Source organism: Dermochelys coriacea, chromosome 16, assembly GCF_009764565.3.
Source record: "Dermochelys coriacea isolate rDerCor1 chromosome 16, rDerCor1.pri.v4, whole genome shotgun sequence".
Lineage (NCBI taxonomy): Eukaryota > Metazoa > Chordata > Testudines > Dermochelyidae > Dermochelys > Dermochelys coriacea.
The window spans coordinates 14,323,305-14,335,852 of record NC_050083.1 but is presented as its reverse complement, the minus strand read 5'-3'; the positions used below and the strand labels follow the sequence as shown (position 1 = coordinate 14,335,852).

General features: G+C 45.1%; 1 protein-coding gene across 4 annotated transcripts in view; it reads right to left on the bottom strand.

The window, feature by feature from the left end:
• The window catches only part of NCS1 (neuronal calcium sensor 1), a 119,689-nt gene extending 109,524 nt beyond the window's left edge, over positions 1-10,165 (bottom strand). The window contains exons 1-2 of one of the 4 annotated variants that reach the window (XM_038374146.2): positions 10,080-10,152; positions 8,120-8,242 (exon numbers count right to left, since the gene is read on the bottom strand). The gene's annotated coding sequence lies outside the window, so the exon portion shown is untranslated. Of the gene's footprint in view, positions 1-7,195; positions 7,301-8,119; positions 8,243-9,984 lie in introns of those variants that run through there. The other 3 variants (XM_038374147.2, XM_043498698.1, XM_038374148.2) reach the window with 3 other exon arrangements.
• Between the last annotated feature and the right edge of the window lie 2,383 nt (positions 10,166-12,548).

Below are 12,548 nucleotides of genomic sequence, written 5' to 3'. Positions count from 1 at the left end.
TGCCACAACCCACCCAACCTCACAATCCTTTGCAGCCAGGAAGGGGAAGAGTATCTTTGGATACAGATCTGGCTAACCTAGTGAGGAGGGCTTTAAACTAGGTTTGATGGGGGCAGGAGACAAAAGCTCAAAGTCAAAAACATGGAGACCTGGGAGGAGGGTTGGAATCTGCAGGAAGCATGGGCCGTTAGAGCAGGGGCAAGGGAGAGACAAGAGGGAACATAGAGGAGAAATCAAATCAGTATCTCAGAGGTCTGTACACTAATGCAAGAAGTATGGGAAATCAACAGGAAGAACAAGAAATGTGAGTAAATAAACACAACTATGACATAGTTGGCCTCACAGAGACTTGGTGGGATAATACGCATGACTGGAATATTGATATAGAAGGGTACAGCTTGCTCAGGAAGGACAGGAAGGGGAAAAAGGAGGAGGTGTTGCCTTGTGTATCAAAGATGTATATACTTGGACTGAGGCTGAGATGGAAATAGGAGACAGACTTGTTGACTTATCTCTGGGTAAGGATAAAAGGGGTAAAAAACAAGGGTGATGTCATGGTCTGGGTCTACTACAGACCACCCAACCAGGAAGAAGAGGTGGGTGAGGCTTTTTTTAAACAGCTTCCAAAATCATCCAAAGCGCAGAACTTGGTGGTGATGGGGGAGTTCAACTACCCAAACATCTGCTGGGAAAATAATACAGCAAGGCACAGATTATCCAACAAGTTCTTGGAATGTATTGGAGACAATGTTTTATTTCAGGAAGCGGAAAAAGCGATGAGGGGAGATGCTGTTCTAGATTTGATTTTGACAAACAGGGAGGAACTTATGGAGAATTTGAAAGCTGAAGGCAGATTGGGTGAATGTGATCATGAAATGGTAGAGTTCATGATTCTAAGGAATGGTAGGAAGGAAAACAGCACAATAAAGACAATGGATTTCAAGAAGGAAGACTTAGCAAACTCAGGAAGTTGGTAGGTAAGATCCCCATGGAAAGCAAATCTAAGGGGAAAAAACAGTTCAAGCGAATTTGGAGCTTTTCAAAGACACTATTAAGAGCACAAGGGCAAACCATCCCACAGTGTAGCAAAGATAGGAAGTATGGCAAGAGACCACCCTGGCTTACCTAGGAAATCTTCAGTGCTCTGAAACTCAAAAAAAGAGTCTTACATAAAGTGAAAACTAGGACAAATTACAAAGGATGAATATAAACAAACAAACACAAGTATGTAGGGACAAAATTAGAAAGGCCAAGGCACAAAATGAGATTAAACTAGCTAGTGACATAAAAGGTAACAATAAAACTTTCCACACAACCAAGAGGAAGACCAAGGCCCTTTATTCAATGAGGCGGGAAAGACAATAACAGAAAATGGCAGAAGAGCTAAATGACATTTTTGTTTCATTTTTCACCAAAAAGTTTAGTAACGATTAGACATCTAACAAAGGGAATACCAGGGAAAATGAGGTAGGTTCAGAGGCTAAAACAGGGAAAGAACAAGTTAAAAATTACTTAGGCATGTTAGATGTCTTCAAGTGGCAAAGGCCTGATGAAATACATCCTAGGACACTCAAGGAGCTGACTGAGGAGACAACTGAGCCATTAGCGATTATCTTTGAAAACTCATGGAAGACAGGAAAGATTATAGAGCCTGGAAGATGACAAATATAGTGCCCATCTATAAAAAGGGGAATTACAGACCAGTCAACTTAATTTCAGTACCCGAAAAGATAAAGGAGCAAAGAACCAAGCAATCAATTTGCAAATATCTAGAAGGTAATAAAGTAATAGCAGTCAGCATGGATTTGTCAAGAGTCAATTGTGTCAAGTCAGCCTAATGGCTTTCTTTGACAGGGTAACAAGCCTTGTGGATGGGGGGAAGTGGTAGATGTGGTATATCTTGACTTCAGTAAGGCTTTTGATACTGTCTTGCATGACCTTCTCATAAACAAACTGGATAAATACAGCGTAGATGGAGCTACTATAAGATGGGTGCATAACTGGTTGCAAAATTGTTCCCAGAGAGTAGTTATCAGTGGTTCACAGTCAAGCTGGAAGGTCATATCAAGTAGGGTCCTGAAGGGGTCACTCCTGGATCCAGTTCTGTTCAATAACTTCATCAATGATTTAGATAATGGCATAGAGAGTATACTTATAAAATTTGCAGATGATACCAATCTGGGAAGGGTTGTAAATGCTTTGGAGGATAGGATTAAAATTAAAAATGATCTGGACAAACTGGAGAAATGGTCTGAAGTAAATAGGATGAAATTTAATAAGAACAAATGCAAAGTACTCCACTTAGGAAGGAACAATCAATTGCACACATACAAAATGGGAAATGACTGCCTAGGAAGAAGTACTGTGGAAAAGGATTGGGGGGTCATAGTGGATCACAAGCTATATATGAGTCAACAGTGTAACACTGTTGCAAAAAAAAAACAAACATCATTCTGGGATGTATTAGCAGGAGAATAGTAAGCAAGACACAAAAAGTAATTCTTCTGCTCTAGTCTGCGCTGATAAGGCCTGAACTGGAGTATTGTGTCCCGTTCTGGGTGCCACATTTCAGGAAAGATGTGGACAAATTGGAGAAAGTCCAGAATTTGTTAGTCTCTAAGGTGCCATAAGTACTCCTTTTCTTTTTGTGGATACAGACTAACACGGCTGCTACTCTGAAACCTAACAAAAATTACTGAAGTTCTTGAAAACATGACCTATGAGGAAAGATTTAAAGAACTGGGTTTGTTTAGTCTGGAGAAGAGAAGACTGATAGGGGAGATGATAACAGTTCTCAAGTACATAAAAGGAGAAGGGAGAAAAATTATTCTTGTTAATCTCTGAGGATAGGACAAGAAGCAATGGTCTTAAATTGCAGCGAGGGAGGTTTAGGTTGGACATTAGGAAAAGTTTCCTGTCAGGGTAGTTAAGCACTGGAACAAATTGCCTAGGGAGGTTGTGGAATCTCCATCATTGGCGGTTTTTAAGAGCAGGTTAGACAAATACCTGTCAGGAATGGTCTCGTTATTGTGTAGTCCTACTTTGAGTGCAGGGGACAGGACTAGATGACCTCTTGAGGTCCTTTCAGTTCCTACACTTCTATGATTCTATGAGACTGTAGCCAGGGGAAAAAACAAACCAAAACACATGGCTGATGCTGCGTGCTAGGATTTGTGGAGCTAACACTGGGTATGAGGAGGTTATCCAGGCTTGGTGAGGGCCAAAGGAGAATTGGTCATACAGTCTCACAGTATATGAAAGCTCTGAGTATGTGCTAAGATTGCTGCACCACTTCTTATCTTCTCTCCTACGTTGTATTTTAAATCCTGTCTGAGCTGTCCGGACATGCCTTTACTCCTCAAATATCAGCAACTGCTGAGGGAAATAATAGACACTTTAAATAATAATGGAACCCTGCAAAGAGTATAATGCAAATTGTGTGTGTGTTTATAAGGAATAGGGTGGGTAGAGGTGGGCAGGCATGGATTACAGGACCACACATGATATGTTTCTTTACTGGTGAAGACTGCCGCAGTCAATTGTCCGGGGACATATTCCCTACAGTAGACATTTCTAAAATACATAATCCTCTATTAGCAAACCTTCCACAAACAAGCTCATTAAGGCAGCAAAGTTTAAAAACACAGCAGCAACCTTTATCAACACAGCAGCAACCCAGCCTGGGCAACAACAGGCTGTCGGTAGTATACCGGTATGAGACAAGAAAGGAGGCACAAATTCTCCTCTCTTATGCACTAGTGTCAACAGGAATAAGCCCACTGACTTCCAGTGAGTTACTAGGGATTTACATCAGAGACTCATAGACTTTAAGGCCAGAAGGGACCATCATGCTCATCTAGTTTGACCTCCTGCACATCACAAGCCACAAAACCTTACCCACCCACTCCGGTAACTGGCTCATAACCTCTGGCTGAGTTACTGGTGTAAGTATGAAAGGGCGACTGAAGTCCTCAAATCTTGATTTAAAGGCTTCATGGTACAGAGAATGCAGCATATCCGAGAGCAAAATGTGGCAAGACTCTGTTCTCTTCTAGATGCTACTTGGATTGTAATCCCCTTGAGGCAGGGGCCATCTTTTTGTTCTGAGTTTGTATAGCACCTAGCACAATGGGTCCCTGGCTATGCCTCGGGCCTCTCGGCACTATGGTAGGACAAGTAATAATAAAATAATAATAGGGTGGTAGTGAGGCACGCTAGCCTCACAGGCCCCTACAATAGTGAAAGGAAGCCTGGGGGGAAGGCACTGCATGGGACTCTGGAGACCTGGGTTCTTCTCCTAGCTCTTCCACACAATCTCCTGTGGGACCTTGGCCAAAGCAATTTCATTGTGCCTCAGTTTCCCACCTGCAAGATGCAAATAGCAATACTTCCACTTTGCCTATTTACACTGTAAGCTCTTTGGAGCAGAGACTGTCTCTTTATGTACAGCATTTATGTATAACATTTATTTATTTATTTATAACATTTATTATGTACAGCACCACCCAGCACAGGGGTTCTCAAACTGGTGGTCAGGACCCCTCAGGGAGTCATGAGTTTATTACATGGGGAGGTCGCGAGCTGTCAGCCTCCACCCCAAACCCCCCCCTTGCCTCCAGCATTTATAATAGTGTTAAATATATAAAGAAGTATTTTTAATTTATATTGGGGGGGGGGTCGCACTCAGAGGCTTCCTATGTGAAAGGGGTCACCAGTACAAAAGTTTGAGAACCACTGACCTAGCACAAGTGTCCCCCCCCTCAGATGAGGCCTCAAGAAGCTATGTAATAAGCAATACCATCCCAGCCTAATCATTTTAGTACAAAGCTCTGCTGCTGAGAAACTGTTAACAGGATTCAATTAAATTTAAAACCCTACCCTGCCTATGCCACAGAAAACACTATAAAGAAGCTGAGATCACTTGGTGAAAGGCTAAAAGTAATCAGAAACTGTGCAAGCTAGTCAATTTCTCGCCCTAATTACTGACATTGGCTTTATTACTTCCTTGGTAAGTAAGAAGTGTGGGTGTTGGCAAGGATGGAATGTTATTTCCAAAGATACAGAGACACAAGTTGCTTTGGGCAAGCTGGCTTAAAATCAGAATGGGGCAAAAGATTTCTAACTAAACTTGAAGCATGTGGAGAGTATCTGTACATGAATGAAATATTGAGGTAATTTCCTTACAGAGGAAACTGAATGCTGGGCCAGCACTTGAATGCAGCTTTGCTTCATGAACTCCCCTATGTTTCCCTTCTGAGATATACATTACCTTTCTGGACAGCTCTCTTTATCACATCGCTAGCTACTGCAGTGTAACCAGCAACAACCTTGGGTACTCTTGCAGCAGGGTAACAACAGACACAGCATACCACAAAGGATATTAAGTCTCAAGACTCAGAACTAGCTTTTCCATTAACCAACTGTTTGTGTCCTGAGTTTATACACCTTCTGTTCACCATACTGCAACCTGCTGCCATGGAAATGATTATTCATTCAACTACATTCATTATTCTATCATCCTCATGATCAAACAAGGCTGGCAGGGAGAAAGTTCATGCATAAATAAAAAGCACTGAAGGGGTTTAGAGTATTCTCTACATTATTACTGGAAGAACTGTGAAATGTGTAGATCTGGTGGACAGTAAAATCTGTTTCTATAACAAGCTCTCCCCCCCCATGGGTATTTATTTTAATGGGTTTAACAGAATTCTCTTTAATGGGTACCCAGCAAGTCTATTAACTTCAGAAACGCATTCTTTGTTACAGGTGGGATACCACTCTGCAGTCAAAGATGATTTAATAAGCACCTTTATTTGTCTTCATTAGGTTTTTTTTTTTAAATTTAAGACTTCATTGTCATTTTATTATGATGATTATAGTCACTTCATCAACATATTGTTGGATCTATGTGGCAACATTTGATTATCCACCCTTTGTACATTCCGGTCACTGTGCTTGGCAAGGCAAATGTTCTCCTCTTCCCCTTTCTTTGTGTATGTACCTATATATTTAAACAAAAGAGAGTGGAAAATATAAACCCAAAGAAGCCTGACACTGTTCCAGCCTCTGCTAGCAGCAGTGTTCTCCTAATCAAATGACAAGGGGATATGTTCTGTGCATGGCCAGCATCCACAATAACGTGATGCTTTGTAACATGTAAATATCCCATATGTCCCTAGTTGTTTTTAATATTGTTGTTTGCAGCAGAGCCTAAAGGGCGCAGCTGAGATCAGGGCCGCATTGCGCTAGGATCTGTACATACATAGAATAAGAGACAATCCCTGCCTGGAATAAACCCCAGGTCCCCCTTGTGTCCCAATCCGGTTTCTTAAGCACAAAACCATCCTTCCTCTCAAACAGACATTGCCAAAAAGCTGCCAATCTTTGCCGAGAGGCACAAACGGCTACAACGGGAGGAAAGGGCCACAGGCGCACACCCGGTTTCTTGTTTTTAAGGCCACGGAAACCCCTGGCACTGGAGGAGCTTTTTAGAGGGCCAGAGGGTATACATAACCCGGTAGAAAAGGAGGACTTGTGGCACCTTAGAGACTAACACATTTATTAGAGCATAAGCTTTCCTGAGCTACCGCTCACTTCATCGGATGTCGCTCACGAAAGCTTATGCTCTAATAAATGTGTTAGTCTCTAAGGTGCCACAAGTCCTCCTTCTCTTTTTGCGGATACAGACCAACACGGCTGCTACTCTGCTAACCCGGTAGGAATTTCGACACAGGAATTGGGGCTGTCCCTGTTAAGGGAGCAGAGGTGGCAAACCCGGGAGAGCCTGGCTCCCGTCTTCTCCGGGGTGACAGCCGGCAGCCTTCGAAGCACCCCGCTGGAGGGAGTTTCTCCCATGTAAAGGCAACTTCCCCCGCCCCTCAGGCAACCTCACGTCTCCCTCTTCCCCAGGCATCTGCAGAGACTGGGGCGACGCGCGGGGACTTATCTGGGCACCTCGCTGCGTCCCGGGGGAGGGCGCCCGCCTGGCCCAGCGCCGTCGGCGCGGATCGCGGCCCCCTGGCCGCCCCCGGGAGGCTGGTCCTGCGGCCCCGGGGCAGCCAAGGGGGGGGGGGGGTTGCACCCGCGGGCGGGATGCCCCCCGCGCTGGGGCCGGCTCCAGCTCCGCAGGCCACGCCGGGGAGGGGAGGGCGCCGCGCTGAGCCTCCCCCCGGGGCCCGGCCGCTCCCCTACTCACGGGCCGGCTCCGCTCCGCCGCGCTCCCCGCCCGCGCCTCGGCCCGGCCCGGCCCAGCCCCGCTCCGGCCGGCGCGTCTCTCCGCCTCCTGCCGCGGGGCCGCGGCGCTCGGGGGCCGCTCAGCGGGGTCAGGGAGACGCGTGGGGCCGGGGACCGGCCGGCGCCTGCCGCTCCCGGCACACGCGTGACCATCAGGACCCGGGGGGAGGGGGGCGCAGGTGGGGAGCATGGGGGGGCAGGTGGGGAGCATGGGGGGGGGTGCCTGCGATAGGGTGACCAGACAGCAAGTGTGAAAAATCGGGACAGGGGTTAGGGGGTAATAGGTGCCTATGTAAGAAAAAGCTCCAAAAATCAGGACTGCCCCTATAAAATCGGGACATCTGGTCACCCTATGCCATGCCTGTCAGGTCCCCGCTGTGGGGGGGGGGCGCATGTGGTGACTGCCAAGGCCAGGTTGGAAAGAGGGGGGGCCACCTACACTGACCGTCAAGTCCCTGTCATCCAGGGGCTGAATGTGGTGACTGTGACCCAGATCAGTGCTTCCCAATCAGGGGCTTGGTGGGGGGGCCACAGGCAAGTTTCGGGAGGGGGGGGGCGCCAAGCATGGCTGGTGTTAGACTTGGTAGGGGCCAGGGCAGGAAGCCAAAGCCCCATTGCACAGGACTGCAGCCTGGAGCCCCGAGCCCCACCACCGGGCTGAAGCCGAAGCCTGAGCAACTTAGCTTCACGGTGCCCCCTGTGGCAAGAGGCCTGAGGCAACTGCCCTGCTTGCTCCCCCTTAATGCCAGCCCCGACTTTTAAATGCAGTAAAACAGTTGTTGGGGCACAGGTGGGCCGTGGAGTTTTTATAGCATGTTGGGGGCACGTGGGTGTCAGAAAGAAAAGGAGAACCCCTGACCCAGATATACCCAGGCAGGTATGTTACCTGTGTCCAGCCGTCTTCTCAGTGTTTCACCGGAGGGGGTTGTGCGTGGCTTCTGCTGGAAGCTAAGCACTGGCTGAGTGCCATGGTTATTGCGAGAGGTTTGTATAGGAACTACTGTAAGATCTGCAAAATGTAGAATATTAGGGTGTGAACCAGTTGAAGCAGCCTGGTCGCCTGAGGCGAGACGGGTTTCAAAGTAGCAGCCGTGTTAGTCTGTATTCGCAAAAAGAAAAGGAGGACTTGTGGCACCTTAGAGACTAACAAATGTATTTGAGCATAAGCTTTCGTGGGCTACAGCTCTCTTCATTGGATGCATTCAGTGGAAAATACCGTGGGGAGATTTATATACATAGAGAACATGAAATTGGAATTAATTTGCAAACTGGATACAATTAACTTAGGCTTGAATAGAGACTGGGAGTGGATGGGTCATTACACAAAGTAAAACTATTTCCTCATGTTCAGCTTCCCACCCCTCAACCCCCGCACTGTTCCTCAGACATTCTTGTCAACTGCTGGAAATGACCCCCCTTGATTATCACTACAAAAGGTTCCCCACCCCCTCCTGGTGGTAATAGCTCACCTTAAGTGATCACTCTGGTTACAGTGTGTATGGTAACACCCATTGTTTCATGTTCTCTATGTATATAAATCTCCCCCCTGTATTTTCCACTGAATGCATCTGATGAAGTGAGCTGTAGCTCACGAAAGCTTATGCTCAAATACATTTGTTAGTCTCTAAGGTGCCACAAGTCCTCCTTTTCTTTTTGAGGTGAGACGGGGGTTCAGGGCTAATTCAATCAGCGTTGAGAACAATCCACAGCACTTTGTAAGTGGCTGGTCCAGCCACTGAACTAAGACAAATGAACTCCAGAATTGCTTTCTGAAGAGGGGGACCCTAGAACTGAGAGACAATAGTCTGTAACAGTGTAAGAGCGGAATAAGTGACACAAGTTGTTACCTATGATTGAGGAGAAACTGCCAGCAGGGATGTCTCTTCAAAGATAGAGTACAGCTCTCTGAACTGGACTAATGTAGTGCTGTAAAGATTGACCACTGGGTGAGAGAAATACCTTATGCAGCAGCCAGTTGGACACCCAGGGCATCTCTCCAGCACTGTAATCTCTATTCATTCCCTGTTGGTTTCTGGGTGGAGTTCAAGGGGTTAGTTTTTACCTGTCATGCCATACATGGCTTGCGGAATGACTCCTTTCAGAGACCACCTTTTTCCATGCCCTATAGCCATAGTCAGCAGAACTGCTGGAGTTGCCTTGGCATTACTGTTATCCCCATTGACCAAAGGGGCGTTAAGGCACAGAGAGCCTAATACACAGGGAGGCTGGGGCAGTGTCCAGCACTGAATGTAGGTTCCCAGATTACTGCTCTAACCATTGCACCATCTTTCCTCTTCAGGCTGTAGGACAGATGCTACTGCCCATCTGAGTTCAGGGAGTACATTCTCCCATAATATTCCACTTCAGCAGACTGAGCATTGGGCAGGATATGCACATATCTTATGCTGAAGCAAGTGATCTAGGTCTTGAGGCTGCTCCAGAAGGCGGGACATTGAACATGATAGACTGTTGGCCCTTCCTGTACAGCGACTTCCTCACTTGCAGTGTAGTGGCCTGCCCTGGTTCAGGCATGGATGGTTAGAGTGGGTATGATCCTCACTAGGCCTAATTCAGATTATAGACACACTAGGACAGAGACTGTGTCCTGTGTCTTCCTGGTTTGCACAGCACTGAACAGGCAAGTGAGTAAGAAAATTCTCTTGGCAAGCAGGAGCAGAGGCCTTGCCTCCTTCTCTCTCAGTGTGGTACCAAGCACACGGACATCACTCAATGATCACTCTGCATATATACTTAGAGAGCGTGTTCCTGTGGCAGAGATAACAGAGACCAAAAGGCATCAGGCTCAGGCAGTATATGTTGCCAGATCTGCCTGCCCATCTTCTTACCATCATTATTCTGTGGCACTGCACAGCTGATTTTTCCAGTTTCCACCATCTCCTGTAGCAGCCCATGGAAGCGTGAATTAGTTTCTCCTAGCTGTAAGTGGAGACAAAAATATATAAAAGTTTCAGGGCTGTCAAGAGATTAAAAAAATTAATTGTGATTAATCGCACGACTAAAAATTTCAATGCACGATTAATCGTGCTGGTTAAACAATAATCGAATACTATTTATTAGGGGTGTCAAGCAATTAAAATGATTAATTGCACTGTTAAACAATAATAGAATACCATTTTGATTTCAATTATAACACTGAATACAAAGTGCACAGTGCTCACTATTTTTATACTTGATAATTATTTGCACTGTAAAAAAAACAAAAGATATAGTATTTTTCAATTCACCTCATACAAGTATGGTAGTGCAATCTCTTTATCGTGAAAGTGCAATTTAAAAATGTAGATTTTTTTTTGTTACATAACTGCACTCAAAAACAAAACAATGTAAAACTTCAGAGCCTACAAGTCCACTCGGCCCTACTCCTTGTTCAGCCAATAGCTCAGACAAACAAGTTTCTTTACATTTGCAGGAGATAATGCTGCCTGCTTCTTATTTACAATGTCACCTGAAAGTGAGAACAGGCATTCTCATGGCACTGTTGTAGCCGGTGTCGCAAGATATTTACTTGCCAGATGCGTTAAAGATTCACATGTCCCTTTGTGTTTCAACCACTATTCCAGGGGATATGCATCCATGCTGATGATGGGTTCTGCTCGATAACAATCCAAAGCAGAGCAGACTGACATGTTCATTTTCATTATTTGAGTCAGATGCCACGCAGCAAAAGGGGTTTTTTTGTTTTTGTTTTTTTTGGTGGTTCAGGTTCTATAGTTTCCGCATCAGAGTGTTGCTCTTTTAAGACTTCTGAAAGCATGTTCCACACTTCATCCCTATCAGATTTTGGAAGGCACTTCAGATTCTTAAACCTTGGGTCGAATGCTGTAGCTATCTTTAGAAATCTTACATTGGTATCTTCTTTGCATTTGTCAAATCTGCAGTGAAAGTGTTCTTAAAATGAACATGTGCTGGGTCATCACAAGAGACTGCTATAACATGAAATACATGGTAGAACGTGGGTGAAACAGAGCAGGGGCCATACAATTCTCCCCCCAGGAGAGAAATTTCAGTCACAAATTTACTTAACACATTATTTTTGTAACGAGCATCATCATCATGGAAGCATGTCTTCTGGAATGGTGGCTGAAACATGAAGGGGCATACGAACGATAGCATGTGTGGCACACAGATACCTTGCAATGCAGGCTACAAAAGTGCCATATAAATGCCTGTTTTCACTTTCAGGTGACATTGTAAATAAGTAGAGGGCAGCAGTATCTCCTGCAAAAGTAAACAAACTTGTTTGCCTTAGCGATTGGCTGAACAAAAAATAGGACCGGGTGGACTTGTAGGCTCTGAAGTTGTACATTGTTTTGTTATGGAGTGCAATTATGTAACAAAAAAAAAATCTGCATTTGTAACTTGCACTTTCACAGTAAAGAGATTGCTCTGCAGTACTTGTATGAGGTGAATTGAAAAGTACTATTTCTTTTATTTATAATTTGTATAGTACAAATATTTGTAATCAAAAATAATATACACTTAGATTTCATTTACAACACAATACAATATATATATGAAAAAGTTGAAAAACATCCAAAATATTTAATAAATGTCAATTGGTATTCTATTGTTTAACAGTGCAATTAAAACTGTGATTAATCACAATTAATTTTTTTATTGCGATTATTTTTTTTTAGTTAATTGCGTGAATTAACTGTGATTAATCGACAGCCCTAATACATTTTTGTGCCATTGTGTGTATAGCGGGGTGCTTGTGTGTTGTATAGCTTTTGCAGAGACAGATTCTGCAACCCCCACTCATTAAATACCCCTACTGACCATGAAGAGCATCATCTGTCAGCCATAGACTGCTTTCACCTCCAGTGCACCTGCTCAAGGAGTAATGAGTGTCAGAATCTGGGTCTTGGAGACTTCCCTAGCTAGAAAACTGAACATCTCCTCTTTCCTTGCAGGGAATCCACACAGTGGGGCACATACAACATTTCTGCCATTTGCCTGTCCTTGAGAAAATCATCTTTGCAAGAGTTTTCTTGCTTCCCAACAACATACAGGCAGCTGCCACCAGGGTAGGTGTCTGGCCAAGGGAACCATGTGTGTGAATGTGATGCTCCTCAGGGCACCCAGAGCTCTGCGTTAGCTTGTTGGCACCTGCCTCCAGTGCAAGAGGGGTCTTGCCTGTGCCACCTGGGTGTTACCTTCCTAATACAACCAGCCTGTCAGTTGCTCAAGCACTCTCCTTTTGGCTACCCCAGCCCTGCCTTGGGCTCTAAGTCCCTTCAAAGTGTCCCCCTGGGACATCAAGCCCTGATCACTGAATACCCATAGAAATCCCA